We start from the raw sequence: 13,167 nt of genomic DNA, 5'->3' as shown, positions 1-13,167 counted from the left end.
GGCGTATAACGTTTTCTACCATCTCTCACTGTTGCACCTAGGTTGTACTGATATGGGTCACTGATAATTTGTCTTGGTGCAGGCTGGTGCAAGTGCAGATGAAATACACATTATCGTGATGATGATAAGGCGCACGAGCTCCTGGAGCTCGTGCAACTATCACTGCACTTGGTGCAAAAAACTCGCATAGTGCAGCAACATGGAACGTGAAATTAGTAATTCAGTGAACACTGGGATAGCTGGTGAACTATAGCTAGTGCGACATGGTGGAAAACTCTGCGGATCCGGACATTTTGGCGTGGCCATCTCGGCGTGGTAATTTCGGCGTAGGTATATATTTCGGCGTAGTCACTTTAGATTTGTTCATAACAAAATTTGTTTAGATACCATGATGTTTGCATTAATTATGTTGCACTTGCAATATCATTTATCAGTTTTGACCCCATTATATGCAGTCACATGAAGGTATGCCGAATTAAGTGTACATAAACTTATAAAAATGGAATTGGGATTATGCTACCGTAGAACGTACTCTATAATACTCAATATATCTAATAACCGTCTTTTTACTGGCATAATTTACCCAATAATTTTGTTTCCCGATTTAAATCTATTGTACCCAATATTACCAATAACATTTGGTTCAATAATGTATTGCTGCCTAGATCCTATATTATTCAATTTAATCGTTTACGTATAGGGCATCATTTATTACCCTCACACGCCTATAAGCTAAATTTAAATGGTTCCCCTTTTTGCACTCTACATATGGAAGAACATATATTTATTATTTGCGATCTGTCCCATATTCTTTTCGACTGCCCTTCACTCTCCATCAAGCGTCAGAACCTAGTTACCTCACTTAATTCCATGAATATTCCTTTCAATCTTCACTTCATTTTAAATTCTAACTCTGAACAGGTTATTATTATTATTATTTCTTTTATTCAGGAGGCTGGCTTTACCATCTAATTTTACTTATTATCTTATTGTCTTGTTTTTGTTTTTTTTTTGTTTTTCTTACCATTGTAATAGTTGAGCTAGATTTAAAATAAAAAGCTAATAAAAAAAAAAAAAATACCAAATAACCAATAATCTAATCTATATTATATATATTACGGTCAACTAGTCAGTAGTTAGTTGTTAGTAGTCACCATGGCACAAGCAATTGAAACTTCGTGAAATATTTGTGCATGATGAGTATATGTATATTTTTGATGCATTTAGTACAAATAAATTAAAAAAGTTTTGGCGATGTCGTTACAAAGATTCGTGTAAGGCAAGAATTCATACAACAGCTGAAACTTTGGAGGTAATTTAATGTTTTATTATTTTTACGATCAGTAGGTATAAAATGTATTTAATATGGTTTTAATTATTAGGTTTTATAACAAATAAATGAACATTCGACCCATGAATCGGAGGCAGCTAAGATTGAAGCTAATTCGCGGTCAATAAGATGAAAAAACGAACACGTGAGACAATCGAGCCTACACGGTAGATAGATAAACGTATTTTAAAATTAGTCAGCGATTATGATAATCGTAATATTATGAGTTTTTAAGAGGTATAGCACATAATTTAAACATGACGAACTGAATATTTTTTATGTATAATTTATTAAATTTATATTTCATTTTAAGTAGTTAGCTAATTATACAATTATAATATACCGATATATATATGCAAGGATAAATTTCTTTGAAATATAAGTAAATAATAAGTTGCTTTATGCCAAAACGGTCCTAAGCCGAGATGGCCACTCCGAAATGACCAGGCCAAAATGTCCTAGACCGAAAACTCTATAAGTCACCACAGTTTTCCAAATAACCCACTCCCCACGGCCCATAGTTTTTCTGCCTATTATCATATACCAATTGTATCATAAAAAATTTTCATGACAAGGCTTACAAACGCACACAAACTGTTACAAGCAGCTCTGTAAAATGCGAGCGATTCTTCATTTGTACGAGACGCATTAAAAATTGGTCAAGAACGTCAATTGTAAGTACTTAAAAGACAACCTTGGCCGTTATAATTATTTAGGGGGAAATGTCGATAATATTTTTACAATGACAACTCACTTGAGAAATATGAACAATTTAAAATCCGATGAATAAAGTTAAAAATAAATCTTTTAGTGAAAAATCTTTTTTAAGATATCTTTTGTATTTGTCTATGTTATAAGTATAGGTATATTTCCAACGTGGAGCAAATACATTTGTTTGGGGCTATCAGCCCTCCCCTCAACCCCAATAATTAGCTGAGTTGCACCTATATGATATTTATGTCCTAGTAAGTTTCATATAAGCACTTCAAGTACCTACGAGGTACAAAATGTATGATAGGTATACATATTATCTGGGGTCGAAGTAGTGTGAAAGTAGTTCCGTCCCCTGTTCTCGGTTCAAACAAACAAAAAAAAGGTGCATATATGCAATATGTTATACAAATTATAATATATTATATTCGTATCTATATGGATACTGTACAGCTGTTCGTCGTTGAGATTTTTATATTTTGTTTAATTCAAAGAGGTGGGTAACAGTTTAGCCTAGGTCGTTTTTCTAAAAAAAGTTTTAAGTCCAATTTTTTTTCCATTCTTATGCAGGACGATTCTTTTATCACGAACCGAAAGCGAAATAGTTTTCCGAGCATTTCAAAACATAAAAATCAAATTTAGGAATGGTGATTTTTACGAGTTATGTGTATAAGTATATTTGAAGTCTAGTTGAGCGGAGTGCAGTTCGCGGTTATATGCCTCAAAACGTTGGTCCAATATTCCGCTCGTCTAAACTTTAAATACTCATATGATTCATAATATCATATAGACCACTCGTATATACCAAGAAAGTATATAGTGGCATGTATGCTATAGGTACACGGGTAACTCGCATTCATATAAGTAAGTATATACAGGTATATTTACACGGAGATAACTCGTATATATAAGTATAAGCACATATAGGTATATGTATATGTATATAGACGGTATGTACCTATATATGACGTGCGCACGCGGCGGTCGCCACTCAGACTGGCGGGCCCCCGAGTCCAGCCACATGCGTTCACGAGTACTTATATACATGTTATGCCTCTATATACATACACATATATATATATATATATATATATATATTATATACATTACTGGAGCTGTGGGTAAGTCCTGCTGCGATGACATTCCATCTACGGGGCGGCCGCAGGTGCTCGCGTGTACGATTGTATATACGTGTATACGACCATCGTACTTACACCGTGTAAGTTACACACACATATATGATATATATATAATATATAATATATATATATATATATAAACATAAATATATAGGTGTATATGGGCGGCCACCATTTGTTGTAGCTATCTGCAAGTGTATAATATATATATATGTACGCGTGTACCGGAGTATACACCCCATTCATCGCCGCCGGTCGGCCGAACACACGATGATATTCCACGCATTACATTATAATACGCTGGTCGGTCGCAGCTGGTTCGCGTTTCACGATTGTACATAATATATATATATATATATGCGTACATGATATTATAATGCATATTATATACTTATATATGCAATATACATACATACATATATATATATATACACGTATATATTATATTATAATACGCACGCACGGACGGACGGACACGGACCCATAAAAATCACTCCCCGCCGCCGCCGCGTTTATTCACAGCGACGGAAACCTGTTGGCCGCCGCGGTTTCTACCCACATATATATATATATATATATATATATAACAATAATAATATAATATATATGTTATATAATGTAATACATATTATTATTATTATATATAGATATCTGTACGGGATAACGCATCGGTAGGTAGGTAGGTACATAATATAAACGTTTTATGATATAGGTGGTGTTTTTTTTTTTTCATTCTTCTCACAAACGGCCATTCTTTCCGCGGCGCGATCCGATATAGTGTTTAAAATAATACGCGTTATTATGTTACATTATACGGCGTACGTTCGCGAATCCACAGAAATAATATATTATTATTGAGGAAAAAAAAATAGCCGTTAAGTCTATATTTTGTTCATAAGATTCCCGACCAATATATGTGTGTACGAAACCCACAAACTACGTGGGCGAGTCGCGCAGAAACCGTCACATATATGGACCTGACGTATTATACTCTTTTGATCAACGCATAGATCAAGGTCTAGCTGACACTATGAAGTTTAACGTTATAAAAACATACATAACCTGATAAACGCATGTTATATGTCATTGAATATGACTACAAACAAAATTACGAAATCTCACAAGTACCTGGTATGTATTTATTTTTATATTTTAATTTACGCCATGTGGATCGAGCACAGTATAGTTAATAAACGAATAAGTGAGTAGGTTATATATATATGAGTGTGATTAATCAAACATTTGTACTAAAAATAATGGTGATGTTTTGTTATTATTTTTTACGGCGCGGGTTGCTTCCACGATATTGTAGATGTTCAGCATTTTTGCCCATCAACTTTATTTATCTTGTTAAACAATTAATATAAATTATTATTCCTGTAGCCTTCGTATCTCCAATGGACAATATTTTGGTTTCGGGCGTATCTATTGATATTGTAGTATATGCCAGACAATTAGACAAATATGTCACGATTTGGTGAATCGACCGTCATAATCGGATGTTTTATATTTATACATTTATAATATATGTAAATAATTTTGATTCTTATATACAATAACAAACACGAATAACACAAAATGAAATGATCAAATTTTCAACCATTCCACTAATTATTAGTTAGAAATATAATACATTAAATGTATACAGTTCTAAAAATAAATATTTTCAAAATGTCCTAAAGTTCGCTTATATTGTAAATTTATAACCGCTATACCGAGTGATGGGCTTGGACTGTACATAAACGCGCAATATCAATAAAAAAACTGGTGGTGCTAAAGCTCCTATTTTATCAGTTGTTATTGTGATCGTTGTCTACAGTGTAGACTCTGCACGATGTAAAAATTCACCCCTCCCCCACAATTCAATCATTAATATATTGAATTATGACTTTGTACTGCAGATTTAATAAATAAGAACAAATTAACCACAGTCCACAAATAGGATAAATTATGAGGGTGCTAATATTTAATAGGTTAACCTTTCCCCCTCCCGAATTATGACTTTGACCGAACTGTTGAGAACATTATAAAGTTCTATGAGGCGATTTGGATCAAATCAGCAATTTCTACGACGATAAATGATCTTGCGAATGTCATTAACAATATTGAGTTATTAAGTATTAGGTACCTAATATATATGTTCGTTACAATAAACACAAACGGATACCGTAAGTATGGTTCATTATGGTAAGTTAATATCCGTTAATATCTACATACAATGACGATATCGCCAAAGGTTACGGGTAAAGTTCATTTTCATACATCGCATTGAATGACAATTTATTTTACAATACATTGTATTGATATTATTATGCGTTCTTCCGAAACAGTTCCCCGCACTTAACAGCAGATGTCTGCAATGCAATTCTGCAGTTGATTTCGAGTTTGCGTTAAGGTATTATAATATTATTAATCGCTATATTATGTTTACCATTGTGTATCGATATCCGGTACGAATAATTATGTCGGATGCAGTTCGTTGGAGTTCGGCGAAGGAAAAAATGAATTAAAAAATCTGTGGAAACGATACGCGCAAGTACAAACAACAATTTTTTTCGTTCAAACTGCGCTATCCTGCGCTGTCCTTAATACAACACTGAGACGGACTTATATAGTTTTATAATACGGAAGAGACGAATTTGAAAATGTAAAAAAAATAAAAAACAATAGTTTTCAATTTATTCGCGGCACTCGGGGGAGGATAATGTCAAACGCAAATGTCAATTATTTCTAGAGAACGTCACAACTGCACTTGATAAAGACATTCAAGTATTACTGTATAATAATATTATACCGCGGAGAGTTGCAGTGCGGCAGGCGACACACACACACAATATAATCGACCCAATCACGGAGAAGTTGAAGTATTGTACAAGGAGTGAATTCAATTAACGCCGATTCTTAGAAAACAATGAACGCGCTCCGCTTACGTATACTTCCGACAGGGATAAAATATAATTATTTATCTAATGACGGCGTTAAAACCTCCCCACAGTGTTCCCAAACGAGAGTTTCCGAATGCGTCGTTATACATACCACGTCGAGTCATTGTGCAGTTCACACTGTCGCTGCAGGTTCGTATTACAAATAATAATATTATAATATATCATATATTACGTATAAACATTAAATATTTTTGTCGGGTTGGGGCCTTATAGATATATTAGATGGGTTAACACAATAATGCTTTGGTTTAAAAAAACAAATTACATTAAATTTAACTAGGTACGGTTTAAATCCTATATGGGCTTACGTTAATTAGAAAAAATTCCCCCATGTGGGAACAGTTTGGCATCTTATATCATATATTATAAATAAACTAGATGAGTTTGATGTTTATTCATTGAAAACTGGACATTTTAGAGGTAACATTCAGATGGGAGCCAATATTTTTGAAACATTTGTTCATAGGTAGGTATGTAATTTTTTTGTAGTTTTTAATACATTTTGGCAAGAATTTAAATTGGAGTTACTTGTAGTTATTGAAGAAGTTTGAGACATTACAATTTTTTAAAAATTATAATATTAAAACAGCGAATAATACGAGTACATTATATACAACTAATACTTGTGATATTCGTTGTACATTTTTCATCATTAATAGATACTGATCCTTTTTTTTAACTAATATAAAAATTATTCAAACGTCATGTTCAAGTTATATATTTTGTAATATTGTTTACTCTACGCTGTTGATTAATATGATGTGTTTAGAAATAATTATCTGTTTTTTTACACAGGTTTTTCTATATTTTTATTTCAAAGCAAAATACCAGCATTTTTTAAACTGTTATACTTCAATACTCATTCTTTGTTTGAAAATTAATGTATCAAAAAAAAAAAAACAACGCAAACAATTAGGCAATGTTTTTGGGTACTTACATATTATAAGTTTGATAACAAGTCTGTTTACTTTTTTAAAACTAACAGGATAAAATCGGAATTCCATTGAAGATAACTTTTATGTCACCTCATTTTTAATTACCTAACAACTTAGTTCCCCACCACCTATAAACAATTTCAAATTTCAAATTTTATTTAAATAAGATATACAATTTAAATTAAAAAAAAAATAGGTTATATTTTTAATATGATTTTGAATCTGTTTATCATTGGGTGTATAATTTTTAAATATCGGGGGCTTGTCGTGTGTATTTTGTTTGTAATAAATTATAATGGAACAGCACCGTCAATGTATTTATCCAATTTTGATTTGATCGCATTCATCGAGGAAAATAAACTTACATTTTATAGCCAGCAAGCAAGCCAGATGCTTGGTCATTCCAATCGGACACCGTATCCAATGCTTTAATTGTATAACAAATTACGTGGAAAAAGCTTCGGTAAATAATTTAACGCGTTATGTCGGTGTATCCGCCGAGTTGCGCACAGCCATTTTAGTAAGTTGTTTTATGTTGGACAAGTAGGTTTTATAGATTTTTCAATCTTTTGTGGAATCTTTTTATACCTATAGTAGGTAACAGGTATTAAAAAAAAGTAAATGAGGATTTTCAATTATACACAAACAAAAGTTTCTTACTGGCTTAATGCCACTAGCTGCAGTCGATATGACCTGCAGGTCGAGTGAATGAGCCGAGGAATGAACTCAAACATACTTTAGGGCGTTATAATAATCGTACAATAGTTTGCGCTGTACTCCAAATCGCCCGTCTCGAACCCCAATAACAATATTATAAAGTCTCGACTACGCACAAACGCGCTGAAAACTATGTGGTAATGGAATATTAAAGTCAACAAAGGCGGTTCAACGATAACGATAAATACGGAAATGAAGTAGAAAAAAAATCCCCAGGGAGGATCTACCCCCTGTAAATATACCCCTTCCTCGTAAACACGCCACTGAATGTACAGCGGTCTATAATAAATAGTGCTACATATGTAAACGCACACGATAAGCACATTATTATAATAGTATAATAATAATATCATTGTATTATTTGTTACGCGTATAGGTCTTACCTATCGTGTAACGAATTCATTTTTAACACCGTGGAAACCTTTCGAATCGTTCGATGCGAGCATGGGCGTGTTTAGAAATAAATAATGGGTGGAAATGGAGGGGGGGGGGTTAAAACCAAACGCGTGTAGGTTTATTGCAACCATTGATATTATTACATTTTAACATAATATCCAGGATACGACATTAGCATTATTATCTTCACTATAGATACATTTTTAGGATAACAAAACCGAGAGAGAAACGACAGTCCTTACTATAGGCTTCTGAGCGAAAAAGAAACTAAAATTCAAGCAACGGAAAAAAGAGGTGCAACGATATCGCGGTTAACAATGGTATCAGTTGTGACTTGTGTTGGCTTGCAGAATTGTGAACAATTTCGCATTCATATTATGTACTAGTGTCTATAGTATGTGGACATTATAAACTATATAAAGTATAATATAGGTACTCTACATAAAATTAGACATTATTTTAAAACGGCATTGTCGCTCGTATGTAATGAACCTGTTGAAATTGGTTCACAATTATCCAAATTAGCTATCATGCTTACTGTTAAAGGAAAAAATAAAAAATAAATACCTATACACTTAATAACTATAATACTTATTGAGATTTGAGACACAACTGTATTTAGTATATTATACTTATATTCCAAGTTCTAGTGAGTTAACTTTAACTCTAACCTAATAGCCTATAAAGTAGATTGAAATGTTCAATTGATGTAGCCATGTAGGTATATATAGTATCGATAATAATCACGTTTTAAACAACTGCTCAAAAATGTGGATATATTTCAATCAAAGTATATACATTAAAAACATATTATTTTTGTCGAAAATGGTCACTACAAGTAATTTCCAACACAGCAGTATTTAATAACAATGATCGGTGAATAATACAGTTAATGAATGACACTCGCACAAATACTAAGAATAAAATGTCCTTTGTAAAAACTGTTGTATAAAGGAAATAATAACGATTGTATTTTATAGCAGTTTAGACTATAGACTACAATGCTATATTAAGTATATTAAAGTGGATTCCATTATAAAAAAATTAAAAACATTATTGCTCAAATTTCAAGAGGGTATCTTTACCATAAATGATAATGTAATTGAAAGTGATTAAAAAATAGCGACATATTTCATGACAACAATTAAAAAAAAGTAAAAATCATAGAACTGCTTATCGAAACTCAACAACTTTAACAGAAACAGCTGTACCTATAAACTGTTTTATGCCTGAGTTTTGAAGAATGTTAATATTAATCCTAATGGCTCTATAGTTAAATTGAAATATTCAATATAAATATGTTGTTATTATCAATGATTGCAATCCATCGTAGATTATCAGTTATCAGACTATCAGGTGATCAGTTGTAAAAATTCCATAGAGAATACTAGAGCAAAGACTAGAAAACTATACAGTGAAACCTTTACTTACCGACACCTCTAATATAGAGGGAAGTTTTTTTGGGAATACAAACTGTGTTTATGTTCTGCAAACCGAATAGCTGACAAAGTTTCAGCACCCGAGTCCCATAAATCACTCATTATATGGAGCCCNCCCCCAATAATAATGCTACTGGATGCGAGTATCCCTTACGGCCGTAAGTACACATAATACGTACTCACTACTGCGCAGTTATCGGCGCTTGTACAGTTGTATAATATAATATCGTATGTATATACCTACCGCGGGAAAGGTGAACAATGTCGCATCCGAGTCTGGTGTGAGTATAGGTACATTAAATTTGTGTCGCCAATATTTATTTCGTTTGGTCGGCTCCGGCATCCGGCACAAAAGACGTTTACATTATACGCACTTTGCACATACCTATATAAATGTATATTATATTATTTTATATTGTACACGCGCGCACACACACACACATGCGAGATCGTCGTTCCGCAGTACAGTTTCCGAAGCCCTCCGAGGCCGCCTCTCGAAGATCTTTTATGCAGGGTTTGATTTTCCACTCACGTGTATGTATATATATATATATATGTATAATGTCATGTGCGTACATCCTACCTTTTGGGGGTATTTTTGTTGAATATTTAAACGCGGTTTGAATAAGAAAAGAAGAACCATTGTGTTACCAGGACGTGTATTATATGCTCATATAATATAATAATATGTATGGGTACACCGTACACGTGTGCGCGTTGAAATAATATGGTTTTCGTATTTCACAACAGCCGATCGATATTGGTAAGAAGAGGAAAAATCGCGTATTAAGACTTTCGATTTGTTTACGTTTCTCTTGAAAACCGAAAACATTAAAAAACTCTGCTGCCGGGACGATCTTCGGCGCAATAGAAATGTACCACTTACATAATATCCAAGATGTATGCATACAGGGCGATTCGCCAAGTATGGTCAGTGCTCGGGCGACGGTAAAGTCTCCCGTTTTTGATGACCTTCAGTTAAGAGTTAACTCTCTCGGGTCTACTACAGGACTATCTGAACTGACTTCCCAAGTCTCGGAAATGTACATTTTACAGTCTCGCATAGACGCACGGAATATAAATATAAAATTATAGTACAATTATATTTATGACATTTATATTTGCTCGTATTGTTTAAATAATAACAAACAATATAAATTCATTTCTTTAGCAGTAATAACTTTGTTTTGTTTGTACATAATAATAATTGTTGAGCCATATTTTATAATAGCTAGGAGTGTTATATTTAAAATTATTAGGTGAATTGATATAATATAAACAATTGTTAACAATAGGATAGCTAAAGCTTAAAATACCAAAACACGGATAAAAAATTGCACATGTAGGTATACCAATAGTTCATGTAAATTATAATTAATATTTCGAAATAAAATGTATTTTTGTTTAAAATATATGTTCAATATATATAATATTGTAATGAACAAAGTTTATTGATTTTAACTTATTAGCACACAATTTTTCTAAACTAACATTTTTTCGCCAGCACACGACTAGTGTAACCTGAAAAAAACCCAGAAACACTGAAATTCTGTGTTTGAAACACAACTCATTTGCAGCTTTATGCGGATGCCAAGAAATCGTTTTCTCAATGATAGTGAGTTTAGGTTGATATTATAATAGGTAGATAGGTACTTACTTAATAATATGTATAATTTGAGGAGTATGATTATTATATACTTTCTAGAGGTACCGTTTAGTGATGTACAATTTTGTGAAAAACTATAGGATATAGAGTCATAGCTAGGAAATTAGACTATTTTAAAAAAATGCATTTCATCAAAACTATATTCAAATATTTCATTATATTATATCAGGCACTTCAGGTGAATTCATAAACTCGATAATATAATTTTAATTGATGTGTATATAACGGGGTCAGTAAGTAGTTAAAAAATTTTAACTCCCATCACATTCGAGTATTCTAAGAACGCCACTGATTTTGAGCTGTATGTTATTGAACCACTGTTTCAGTTACAGAAACGCATAGCACGAAGGACGCTTCGAAAAAAAATAAATAACTGATAATTCATCTACATCTTCTAGATACTATAATAATAATATATATGTGTAGTCTGTCTAGATGTGTAATCTTAATATATATAAATCTCGTGTCACAATGTTTGTCCTCAATGGACTCCTAAACCACTTGACCGATTTTGATGAAATTTTTTACTCCGCGTGTAATTTGGTCCAACTTAAAAGATAGGATAGTTTTTATTTCAAATTTTTTAATACATTAAATATTGTAATTAATTTTTTAATAAATTTAAAATTTATTATTATTATTATTATTATTTTTATTTTTTATTTTTTTTATATTTTTATTTTTTTTAATATTATTATTTTATATATTTAATACTAGCTGACCCGGCCACGCGTTGCTGTGGATAAAGTTATTGTTATATTACATTATAGTAAACAATCTAAGAGGAACAATAAGAGAACATCAGTCACGGAGTCCACTATGCTTTTTCACACAGATGGTATTTGTAAAAAAATATTAATTATTATTTTCAGTCAAATGCCACCGAAAAAATCTAACCTCAACAACGCGAGCAGCAAAGGGGCACGACGCAAACGTGTTGAAAGAGCTCAGCAATTACCAGAACAAATCGAAACAAGAAATGCAGCTCAAAGAATCAGGACTGCAGAAAGTCGTGCACGAGAATCTCAAGAACAGCGTGACGAACGTCTGCAACAGAATATTACGAGAACAAGAGCGGCACGAGAACGAAACATAGCTACAGTACGAGAAAGAGATCGACAAAGGCAACGGATCAGCCGCTCATTAACACGTGCATCATTCGTTCGGCTTGCCTTTGAATATGCACCAGATATTAACTACTCAGCGCATTCAAAAATTGCTATCGGTGGAATGGATAAAGTATGTCAATATTGTCAGGCATTGAAATTTCGGAATGAAGCAGCCGGCATGTGCTGCGCATCAGGAAAAGTTGTGCTGTCACCTCTACCCGCTCCGCCGGAGCCTTTATTATCCCTTCTTACTGGCAATTCAGATGATTCCAAATTATTTTTGCGTAAGATACGCAAATTTAATTCTTGCTTCCAAATGACGTCATTTGGGGCAACTAAAATTTGCGATCGTGCATCCGATGGACGTAATTTTGAAACTACATTCAAAATTCAAGGCCAGGTGTACCATAAAATCGGATCACTGATGCCAATGCCTGATAACAATCCGAAATTTCTTCAAATTTATTTTATGGGCGATTGTGAAGAGCGTGTGACGACTCGGTGCCTGTATAATGTTATTGAACAAGCAGAGGAAAGAGCAATTGTGATATTATTGGAAAATTTTTTAGAAGATCACAATCAACTAATTCAATTGATCAAAAGAGTTTCGCCACGATTGCAAAATGACAATTATCAAATCGTCATAAAAGCCGACAAAGTACCATTAGGTGAACATGCTGGTAGATTCAACGCTCCAACTGTTGATGAGGTTGCTGTTATCATGGTTGGTGATCCAGTTGACAAAAGATCTATAAAAATTACACGGCGAGACAACACTGT

Source organism: Myzus persicae, unplaced genomic scaffold (genome assembly GCF_001856785.1).
Source record: "Myzus persicae strain clone G006 unplaced genomic scaffold, MPER_G0061.0, whole genome shotgun sequence".
Classification (NCBI taxonomy): Eukaryota; Metazoa; Arthropoda; class Insecta; order Hemiptera; family Aphididae; genus Myzus; species Myzus persicae.
This window is presented reverse-complemented; position numbering follows the sequence as displayed.